This window comes from Eulemur rufifrons, chromosome 29 (genome assembly GCF_041146395.1).
Source record: "Eulemur rufifrons isolate Redbay chromosome 29, OSU_ERuf_1, whole genome shotgun sequence".
NCBI classification, from domain to species: Eukaryota; Metazoa; Chordata; class Mammalia; order Primates; family Lemuridae; genus Eulemur; species Eulemur rufifrons.
The window spans coordinates 94,621,335-94,632,067 of record NC_091011.1 but is presented as its reverse complement, the minus strand read 5'-3'; the positions used below and the strand labels follow the sequence as shown (position 1 = coordinate 94,632,067).

Below are 10,733 nucleotides of genomic sequence, written 5' to 3'. Positions count from 1 at the left end.
ATTCCCACCAGCCAGAGTCAAAAAATGTTAATATTTTATCTCATGTTTTCAGTCTTTCTCATTTTGGTCATAATCTTTTTAGGAAAATGAAAACGTATAATCCACCTTAATTTTTGCCATGGAGGGCATGGGAGTGGGACGTGGAGAAGGGCCGGGTGTAGATCTCCCCCTGTGAGGGCATGACACCACACTCCTTCTGCCTGGCCCTGACCTCTGTGCCGCACTTCTTACCCACCTTCCCCAGGGGATGTGTCTCCAGCTTGGAAGCCAAGCAGGGCAGCCCCTGGCGTTGGCTAGCTCAGGAGACCTCTCTTTACCCCACCCCTTCCCGTGCTCGTGCACCTTCACCTCCCTCTCACCCACACACTCTGCACACAGAAATCTTGAATTACATGGCCAGAACCCCCAACCATGGTCCCGTAAATGGAGAATGCCTTGGTCTCTGGCTTCCAGTGCCACTCAGCGTGGGGAGGAGCGGATCTGGGTAAGGGAGTTGATGTTCTGCTTCAGAAGTTCAGAGGAGATTCCCAGTCAGTCTTCAGGGAAACCAGATAAGAGCCATGGAGTGAGGGGCTGCTACTACCCCATAGACTTCACAGGAACCCTCCTCTACCGCTGCCCTGCAGCATCCTGCAGAGGCAAAGCACAGCGGTCCCTTCCCATGTCCATCTCTAGTTGCTGATGCAACAGATAACCACAAATTTAGTGGCTGAAACCTACACAAATTGATCTTACAGTTTTGGAGATCAGAAGTCTAAAATGAGCGTTCTGGAGCTAAAATCGAGGTGTCAGCGGGGCTGCATTCCTTTTAGAGGTTCCAGGGAAATTTCCTCCTCACCTTTTCCAACTTCTAAGGCCACCTGCATTCCTTGGCTTGTGGCCCCTTCCTCTAAAAGGAATCCTTCCAACCTCTGCTTCCATCTCTTTTTTGACTTTGACCTTCTTGCCGTCCTTTCATAAAGAGCCGTGGGATTACATTGGGCCCACCCAGATAATCCAGGATAATAGCTCCCTTTCAAGATCCTAACCTGACCACATCTGGGAAGTTCCCTTTGGTATGTAAAGTAACATAGTCACAGGTTCTGGGGACTCAGATGTGGACATCTTTGGGGGGCCGTTATTCAGCCTACCACCCAAATCTCAGGGCAACCCTTATCACTTCTCTGAGGCCAGGCCAAGTGCCCCCTGGGACACTCACATATGTTCTGAGACCAGAATAGTGCCAAAATGTGAACATTTGAGGCTCATCGTTCCCAGCCCCATCCCAACCCCCTCCGCTACCCATCAGAAGAGGCTCATCCGCTGCCTGCTGCCTCTTGACATCTTTTTTACCTTCATCTTTTGACAATTTTTCCTCTTGTTCCCAATCCTTCTGATGATGGCCCCATCCCTTCTGACTCTTTCAATTGTTGAGTAGCAATGCTACGTCATCGTCACGTTCACATTTTCAAGACAAGATGGGTCCAGCGGCACCTTCACCATTTCGACAGTGTCTGTATCTCTGGAGATGTCCTGGCCGCTTGTAACTATTACTCTTTCATTTCCCTCTCATTCGTCAGTCATCCTTCCACATTGTGGAAGACTTGCTGGAGGCCTTCTGGGCCTCAGGTCTGTGACTCTTACCCCCATCGTGCCCCAATCTGTCCCTCACACCCAGTGTGACCTTTCTAACTGGGAAATCCAGTTGCTCGCTGGTTTAGAGTTCTCCAGTGACTCCCCAACATCTGCTGGTTAAAATCCAAACTATAGCAGAGCACTTCCCGCCCCTCATGAGGTGGCTCCTTCCTTGCTCTTGTCTCCTGCTCCTCCTCTTGCATCTTGCCCCCTAGACGAGCAGACCCCTGCCAGCCACTCCCTGGGCACCATGCTGTTCCTGATGCATACCGTGTCCTCCCTGCCCTCACCCCTGGATCACCTGGTACACCTGCCTTCCCCTCAGGTCCAGGCTCAAAGCATCACCCAGCATCCCTGATCTCTGTAGGTGGAACTGATGCCTTTCCTGTTTTTCCCACGAACGCTGCTCAGACTCCATCTGTCCTCTTATTAATATTAGACATCTCCCTTACTTTGCATATGTGTGTAAAAGTTGTCTGTTTAAAAATGAGGCATTAGACTTAGAAATCATAAGGAGGCCTTTATTCTTTTTTTTTTTTTTTTTTTTTTTTTTTGTTGAGACAGAGTCTCACTTTGTTGCCCAGGCTAGAGTGAGTGCCGTGGCGTCAGCTTAGCTCACAGCAACCTCAAACTCCTGGGCTCAAGCGATCCTACTGCCTCAGCCTCCCGAGTAGCTGGGACTACAGGCATGCGCCACTATGCCCGGCTAATTTTTTTTCTATATAGATTTTTAGGTGTCCATATAATGTGTTTCTATTTTTAGTAGAGACGGGGTCTCGCTCAGGCTGGTCTCGAACTCCTGACCTTGAGCAATCCACCCGCCTCGGCCTCCCAGAGTGCTAGGATTACAGGCGTGAGCCACCGCGCCCGGCCAAGGAGGCCTTTATTCTTGACAGCTAGAAAGTGAAGTTCCTGATTTTGGCATAATTTGTCAAGTTTCTTTTAACTCAGAGTGTTGTACAATTTATATCTGATTATTTAAAAATAATTAAAAGCACAGTTTAGCCATGGAATACATGCACTTAAATAATTTTTGTTTTATAAAAATTTTCATCAAAAAGCAATAAATGCAAAAATTGCAGAGTGTATGACCTGAACACACTATGGATACAGATATCTGGAAATTCCAGATAAGATCGAATAAACATAGTTTTAAATATAGAGTTAAGATAAAATGAAATCAAAGGAAACCCTAATGTACCCAAAATGAGGCAAAACTCTACACCCAAATTGTAAACATGTGAGTCACTGCTGTGCCTCCCCACAGTGGGGCGAGGAGAAGGACGTGTAGACACTGGGCCCACGGAGGTGAATACTGACACTGCTACATGGAGCCCCTTGCAGGCCTCATCTTCAGGAAATACATGGTTCAGAAAAAAATGCATCTCAACACCCGAAGATGACGCATGAGTTGGATCCTCTGGGAAGCAGACACTGAAACAAAGTCTGAAGTCTGTTATTGGGGAATAATGCCAGTGCAAAATCAAAGGGGAGGAAGCAGGATTTTGCAGCAAGTCTCAGGCCACATGGCGGGTCCAATACCTGGGAAAGGAAAGGGACATGAAAGCAGGACGCGGAAGCGGAACCAAGCAGGAGGCAGGTCTGACAAAGTTCCAAGCCAAGCTGACCAGTGGCTCTAGAACAAATACTGCCCATTAGAGGCATCCTGTGTTGGGCAGAAATGGCCAGGTGCTAGGACCCCACATACTGTCTTTGGCTGGGGCTGCCCAAAGGAGCATGAAAACCAAGGCATTTCCAGAAGGTGTTCACAACTGGAGCTGTCAGTTAACTGTGCTCCGTGTAGCTGAATGGTAAGTTCTTGGATGAGAAGACGTGAGCAGCATCGCTCCATGGCTGCCGCACATAACAGAAATCTTGTCTGTCTCAGGCTGGGCTCTGGGCGATGGCAGTGGAGGGGGTGATACCTTCCTTGAGAATTCAGAACCACAGGCAGTACCTCATGAAAGTTTGGGATTCAATTTATATCATCCACTGGGCCGATAAATTGACATAAAAATTGGACCTAGCCAATGAGAGCACTTAAGGTTGCGGCTGAAGCAAACTCAAAAACAGGAGGAACCATCCCACAATCCAGACCACAAGCCCTGCTCAGTGTAAACTCACAATCACACATTCCCAAACCCACGAGGAAAACTCCACTGTTAGTGAGAACACAAACGGCAGGATTAAAGTCAAAGAACTTGAATTGATGTAAAGATAATCCAAAAGAGACTATAACATGAGTATTTTTATAATGTAGAAAACTAACGGAGGGTAGAAAATGGAAGAAGCGGCATGAAGAAAGCATAATAAATAAAAACCACCAAACCCTAAGAAAAATCAATATGCTATGGAAAAAAAGTAACATTTGAAAAAGAAACCAACAGAACTTCTAGAAATGAAACATACGGTCACTAAAATTAAAAAATGGACTGGTTAAACAGCAGGACTAGATACAGCTTAAAAGAATTAGTTAAATCAGGCCGGGCGAGGTGGCTCACGCCTGTAATCCTAGCACTCTGGGAGGCCGAGGTGGGCGGATCGTTTGAGCTCAGGAGTTCGAGACCAGCCTGAGCAAGAGCGAGACCCCATCTCTACTAAAAATAGAAAGAAATTACATGGACAACTAAAAATATATATAGAAAAAATGAGCCGGGCATGGTGGCGCATGCCTGTAGTCCCAGCTACTCGGGAGGCTGAGGCAGGAGGATTGCTTGAGCTCAGGAGTTTGAGGTTGCTGTGAGCTAGGCTGACGCCACGGCACTCACTCTAGCCTGGGCAACAAAGTGAGACTCTGTCTCAAAAAAAAAAAAAAAAAAAAAAAAAGAATTAGTTAAATCAAAGATAGATAATAAAAGTACCTAGAATAAAGGACAGAGAGAAAACAATGGATGGAAACATGTTAAAACATAGACTAGGAAACCTTACCATACATCTACCCAGTCAGATGTTCTCATCTAGAAAGACATTATTAGGAAATTAGGAGAAAAATATTTTTTAAAAGAATGGCTAACAATTTTTAAGAATTGATGAAAGACATAAATCCTCAAATTTAAGAGGTGTAAGTCCTGAGTAAGGTAAGTAAAGGAAAAGCCACATGTAAAAATATTATGATAAAACTATAGGAGCCAAAAACAAAGAGGAAATTCTAAAGGCAACTAGAGAAAAAAAAAAAAAACCAGAATGGCATCAAAGGAAAACTATTAGATTGACAATAGACTCTTCCATGATTAAATAAAGCCAGTGATCAGAAGACAATGGACTAACAGCTACAAAGTGCTTGGGGAAAATAACTGCCAACCTAAATTTCATACCATGATCAACTATCGTACAAGAGCAAAACCAAACAAAGATGTTTTCAGAAAATAAAAATTGAGATATTTCAATTATACACTTTCACTGAAAAAAACTACTAAGGACTATGTTCTGGGAAGAAGAAACTTGAACCCAGTAGGAGAACCCAGTAGGAGAAGGATGTAACAAGAAACCATGATGAGAAAAAAAAAAAATCAGTAAACATGGGTAAATCTTTACCTGCACTGACTTTATAAAACAATAATAAAGATGAATTTGGGAGATACAAGATAAAATGAAACTAAAATACTAGTGAACAATAACATGTAAAAAGGATGAAGTATGACTTAAATGAAAGCATTCTATAGTCCTTGTGATTTCAAGAGAAGGGCAGAGATATGATTTACATTTAGACTTTGTGAGTCAAACATACATGATTAAAATGTTTGTTAAAACCACTAAAAGAATAGAAGTACAACGGTTTCTAGCAGAGGGAGAAAATTTGAATTAAAAAAAACTTGATTAATCTAATATAAGGCAGGGAAAAGGGGAAAGAAGCAAAGAAAAGATCACAAAATTAAAGGTAGAAAAACCAAATATATCTATATTCACTATGAAAATAAACTCTCTAGTTGAAAACAAATTGTCAGATTGTAAAATAAAACAAGAATCCAGGAGTATTAATTCATTGGAAAATAGACAAAAAATCATTTTGCTTTTTCCAATAACTACCCCATAATTGTGCTACGTCGACCTTTCTTTATTCACCGGCTATTGTTATACCATATGACGTCTTGTCAAAATTCCAGTGCTATAATTCATCACTTTCTATTATCAGGAAAGACTCATTCCAGTCTCAGTCTGAGCCATATTTGAGCTTCGATGTGCAACTCAATCCAGAGCTTATGTCCCCTCGACTGCAGCTCAGGCAGGTCTTCCCACGCTTCCTTCACTCCAGACTCTAGCCCAGGCTTTCACAAGCCTGGCTTTTGGCTTCAAGAGTTCAAAAAGGAGGTAGAGAGGATGTGCCCACGCCTGCTGATGGAGCACCTGGGTTCAGCTTGGTTCCACCTGTGACTGCAGCCGCTCTGGTGTGGTGGTATCCAGGGGAGTGGGGCAGTGCCCAGCGTCACCCTGCCCCTCCGACACTGAGACTTGCTCCCAGAGAGGGGCTGGGAATTGTTGCTCCTCACTCTTTGTCAGGCGTAGGCATCGCATCCTATGGCCTGTGACAGTGCGGGCAGCCTCAGGGTCCCTGCCTCTTCCTCCCCTCACCACTGTGCCCCTTGGCAAGGAGGCAAGGAAGCTTCTCTCGGTCTCGAGTTGCACCAATGGGCTGGACAGCAACCCGAAAGGGGTGGGAGCAACTCCACCTTTCCCCCGTGATGCTGTAAGCCCTTCTCTGATGGGCTACTCCTTCAGAAATCTACACTAAGAACTGTTTCCATGTTCCAATATGTCCACAACGTTCAGGAGACACACATCAAAGGCTTCTTCCGCCCTCCGGTGGAGAGGGAGACTGAAGAGGACCCTGAGCCGGAGTCCCAGGCGCCACAAAAGGAGACCAAGCCCCTCTCACATAGCAGAAAGGGAAGGAATGGCCAGGACACTCTCTCTGTCTCTCTCTGTCCCCCTCTCTCAAAGTCTTCTTTTGCCGAGTATGTGGGGGTGGGGAGTGGAGAGGGGAGGCGTGTCAGTGGCTGCCAGTCCTGAGGCCGTGCCTCCTGGTAGGCGATGTGGCTACGTGACTGTCTGTGGGGACCTGACATCTTTTGGCCTCAGCTCTGAGCCTCGATTCCCAGACAGGGGCAAAATGATGCCTGACATCCTGTCACATGCTGTTAACAAGAGATATACCTAAAACTTAAGGACACAAAATAGTTCAAAATAAACAACTGGGGTGAGGGGAAGTCATACGAGCCAACACTAACCAAAAGAAAGCTGGAGCATTAATAATACTATTGGACAAAATAGGCTTTAATGTAAAAAGCATTACCAAGATAAAAAGGGTCACAATGAAAAAAAAAAAGGTTCAGTGTTGCTAACAACATAGCCTCAAAATATATAAAGCAAAAAATAACAGAATTTCAAGGAAAAAAATTGAAAATTCATAATGGGATATTTCCGCATACCTCTCTCTGTAATTGATAAAACAAACAAAAGTCAGTAATATTATATTTTGAAAAGCATATTCAACCAGTTTTATCCAATTAGAGATTTTATGTTCTTTTCAAGTATACATGGAATATTTACAAACACTTGCTGCAAAGCAAATCACAACAAATTCCCAATAATCTATTCTATTCAGACTGTTCTTTCAAATCACAATGAAGTAAAATTAGAAATAATAAAACAATATACAAAAGATTTTTAAAAAGAGTAACATGGCTGGTCCGATAGTAGTAGGTTATCAGAACTTATTAACATTCGTGTCACTAAAGTTGGTATTCAACCCCCCAATGCTAAATTTGACTGGCTTAAAGAAAAATAAAAATTAAAAAAATTAAAAAAGAATAACCATTTATTGAAGAAAATACAAAACATTTTGCTTAAAATTTAATAGTTTTTTGAAACAATTCCTATTGTGATCAGTTCATAACAAATTTTCAGCTGATTACAGAATAGTGAGTATTAATGTACAAACCTACAGTTGGTAATCTTGAGGGGGAAAATACACCAAGAGTATGCACAATTTTAGAAGTAAATTCATATTAAACATGTCATTGTATGAAATATGTATTACTGAGAAAGAGAAAGCACTGAACTACTGAAATATGCAACAGAATGACTAAATCTCAAAAACAGCATGCTGACCAAAAGAAGATAGACACAGAAGAGTGTATATGTACGATTCCAAAAATAATCTACAGTGTCAGAACACAGAATCATGGATTCATCAGACTCGCAGATGGGGAAGGAACATGAGGAAACTTTCTTCAGCGATGAAACGTTTTATATCTTGACAGGGGTGTGCAGATTACATAGGTGTTTGCAATTGTCAAAACTAGGCAAACTGTAAACTTGAAATTGGTGCACTATACTGTATATAACTAATACTTTAATAAAAAAAAATTTTTAATTTGCAACACTTACCATGAAAACTGTTAAGACAAGAGACAGACTGGTAGAAAATGTTTGCCATGTACACAACCGAGTATCGTGGGGATTATAACATATAACATAGGATGTCTGCAAAGGATGGTAGGGACAAACTGTTGCAAGGTCATTGGACCATATGTGAAGCGGTATAACCTATGTGAAGTAGGCTGTTAAAGATGTATATTGTAAAACTTAGGGCAACCATTTCAAATGAGGTGTAACTAGTAAGAGAATGGAGAAAAATAGAAATTATTAAAAAAATAGAATACTAATATAAAAATAGAATTACTAAAATATACTCAACTCCAAAGCAGGCAAAAAGAGAGAGAGAGATAAAGAGAGAGAGAGACGTCTCATTGAACATCTGGAACACATAGAAAACAACTAGTAAGATGGTAGATTTAAATGCAATCATATCAGTAATTATAATAAATGCATGGTGATAGGATTAATACCCTGAATATGTTTTTTACAAAACACCTACAAACCCATAAGAAAAAGACCTCACAACAGAAACATTGGCAAAGGATATGAAGAGGAAATTCACAGAGGAAGAAACCAAATGTCTAGTAAATGTGAAAAGATGCTCAACTTCCTTAATCAGGGAAATACAAATACAAATTAAAATAATGAGCTACCATTTTACACTCATCACGTTGGCAAGCATTCTGAGTCCATTATCAATAAGGGTTAGCGAGGATGAGCAAACAGGTAGTCAGTCATGCGTTGTTGAGGGGAGTGTAAGTGGGAGGCATCCCTTTGGTGAGCTCCCTGGGAAGCCTGGGGAGGATGAAGGTGCTTCTGTCACCCAGTATTCCATGTCTGGGTGTCTCACCTAGAGATACCTCCAACAGGGCACAATGAGACATGTATGCAGCCGTTCCTGGCAGTAGGTATGTTTTCATCCCCCTCAGAGGAATGGAAAGTAAACTGGAGTTTATGAATTCAATGAAATACTACATAGTGTTTAAAACATGACTATATCTCAGAAACATAATGACCCATGAAAAAGAGCAAGTTGCATCAGGAAATGGACGGAATAATATCATTCACATAAAATTTAAAAATACCAAAACCAGCAGTATGCATTGTTTGCCGCTGCACACATGGTAGGAAATGCTTAAAGACATGGGTGGGAACTCTAACCTCTGGGAAGGGAGGGGCAGGATGCCGTAGCACTGGCCTTATCTCCGCCCATAACTTTACATTTTTTTTTAATTTAACAAGCTGTTATTTAATAGGATAAGTGTAAAAGTTTGCAGTTTAAAAAGAATTGTGACTTAATAGCCACTAGTACCATGTTCTGGGAAAAATTATATGCTTTATCCTTTTTTAGCTCTGGACAATGGAGCTGGTTAAAATGAGCAAAAATTACAGGGAAAAGGGAAGATCTTTATAACATTTGACTGTATATTAAGATACTATATTCTCTTTATGTGCAAGTGAAAATTAAAATCTTTTTTTTTTATTTCAGCTTATTACGGGGGATACAAAAGTTCAGGTTACATACGTTGCCCATGTACCGCCTGTGCCCCCATGTCAAAGCTCCAGGCGTGTCCGTTCCCCAGACAGTGCGCATTGCACCCATCATGTAGGTATATACCCATCCCCTCCATTTTTAAAGAGAGATCTGAAATGCCAGCACATTAAGTCCTGCTCTAGTTGTCTTCCAGGGCCAGCTCCACCCCTGGGGTTCCATTAGCTGGACAAGTATATCCTGCTCCCCTCACCCCCTTAAGTTAGCTCCAGTAGGAACCAGGACGCCTGCCGATACTTTCTTCTTTTTCTCTTCTCATTTCATTCCCAGTTCTTGTCACCTCAAAGATACTCAATAAATATGTGTTTAAGTGGACCTGTCCAGGAAAGGGAGTCGCCAACTCTAAGCTCTACCATTCCTTTTGGGACATCTCATGGTTAGAAAGAGCGTTCATACTATAACTTAGGGTAAACAAGTCATTCCCCACTCGGCCTCAGTTTTCTCCTGAATGAACCATCTGGCCCCTTCCAGCCCTAGCACTCTTTGATTCTAGGAATTCTGTCCTTTCATGTCGAAAACAACACTCGGGCATTTCACAAAAGCACCCAACCCCCTGGCTACCCTTGGAACCACAGCCCGCTTCCCTGGAACCCGGACTGCACTGAGCTGGTCACATGAACTCCGGGCTTTCTCTGGTGTGACGGGCTTCTTAGATCCCTTTGTGAGCGCAGGTTTTGAAAGGGAACGACCTCGGGTTCTGGGTTTGAGAGGAGCAGGGGATCCGGCGGGAGGAAGGCTGTCGGAGCCAATCAACCCGCCTCCAGACCCCAGCACGTCGCCTGGGCTACGCGCGCTGATTTCGCCTCTGCCCGCCCGCCTCCCGGCCTCGCCCGAGGGTGCCCGGGCAGGCGAGGACCCCAGGTGAGAGGCCGGAGGGTCCCAAAGGGTGGGAGGCCCCGGCGGTTCGGCCCGGGCTCCACGACGGGCTGGCCCGGGCTCAGGGCGTGTCCGTCGCCGCCTGGCTGGCTGCTCGCTCGACACTGTTCGCTCCTACCGGCTGTAGATGGAGCTGTCTGGGTTCCGGCAGCCTCCGACGAGCCTCGGAGTGTTTCTCTTTAAACGGCCTGAGAGGGACATGCCTCCCAGGATGCAGTTTGTATCAACATGGCAGCTGCTGTGCAGCTCCCCTGCTGAAGAGGCGCCGGGACGGCAGCGCAGCTCGCAGCCGGAGCCGGGGCCGGAGCCGGGG

The 10,733-nt window shown here is 43.8% G+C and overlaps 1 protein-coding gene across 1 annotated transcript in view; it reads left to right on the top strand.

Annotated features, from left to right (window-relative positions):
- The first annotated feature begins 10,156 nt into the window (after positions 1-10,156).
- Positions 10,157-10,733, top strand: part of ZNF777 (zinc finger protein 777) — a 28,116-nt gene continuing 27,539 nt past the window's right edge. Inside the window, exon 1 of the mRNA XM_069461328.1 lies at positions 10,157-10,405. The gene's annotated coding sequence lies outside the window, so the exon portion shown is untranslated. The remainder of the gene's footprint in view (positions 10,406-10,733) is intronic.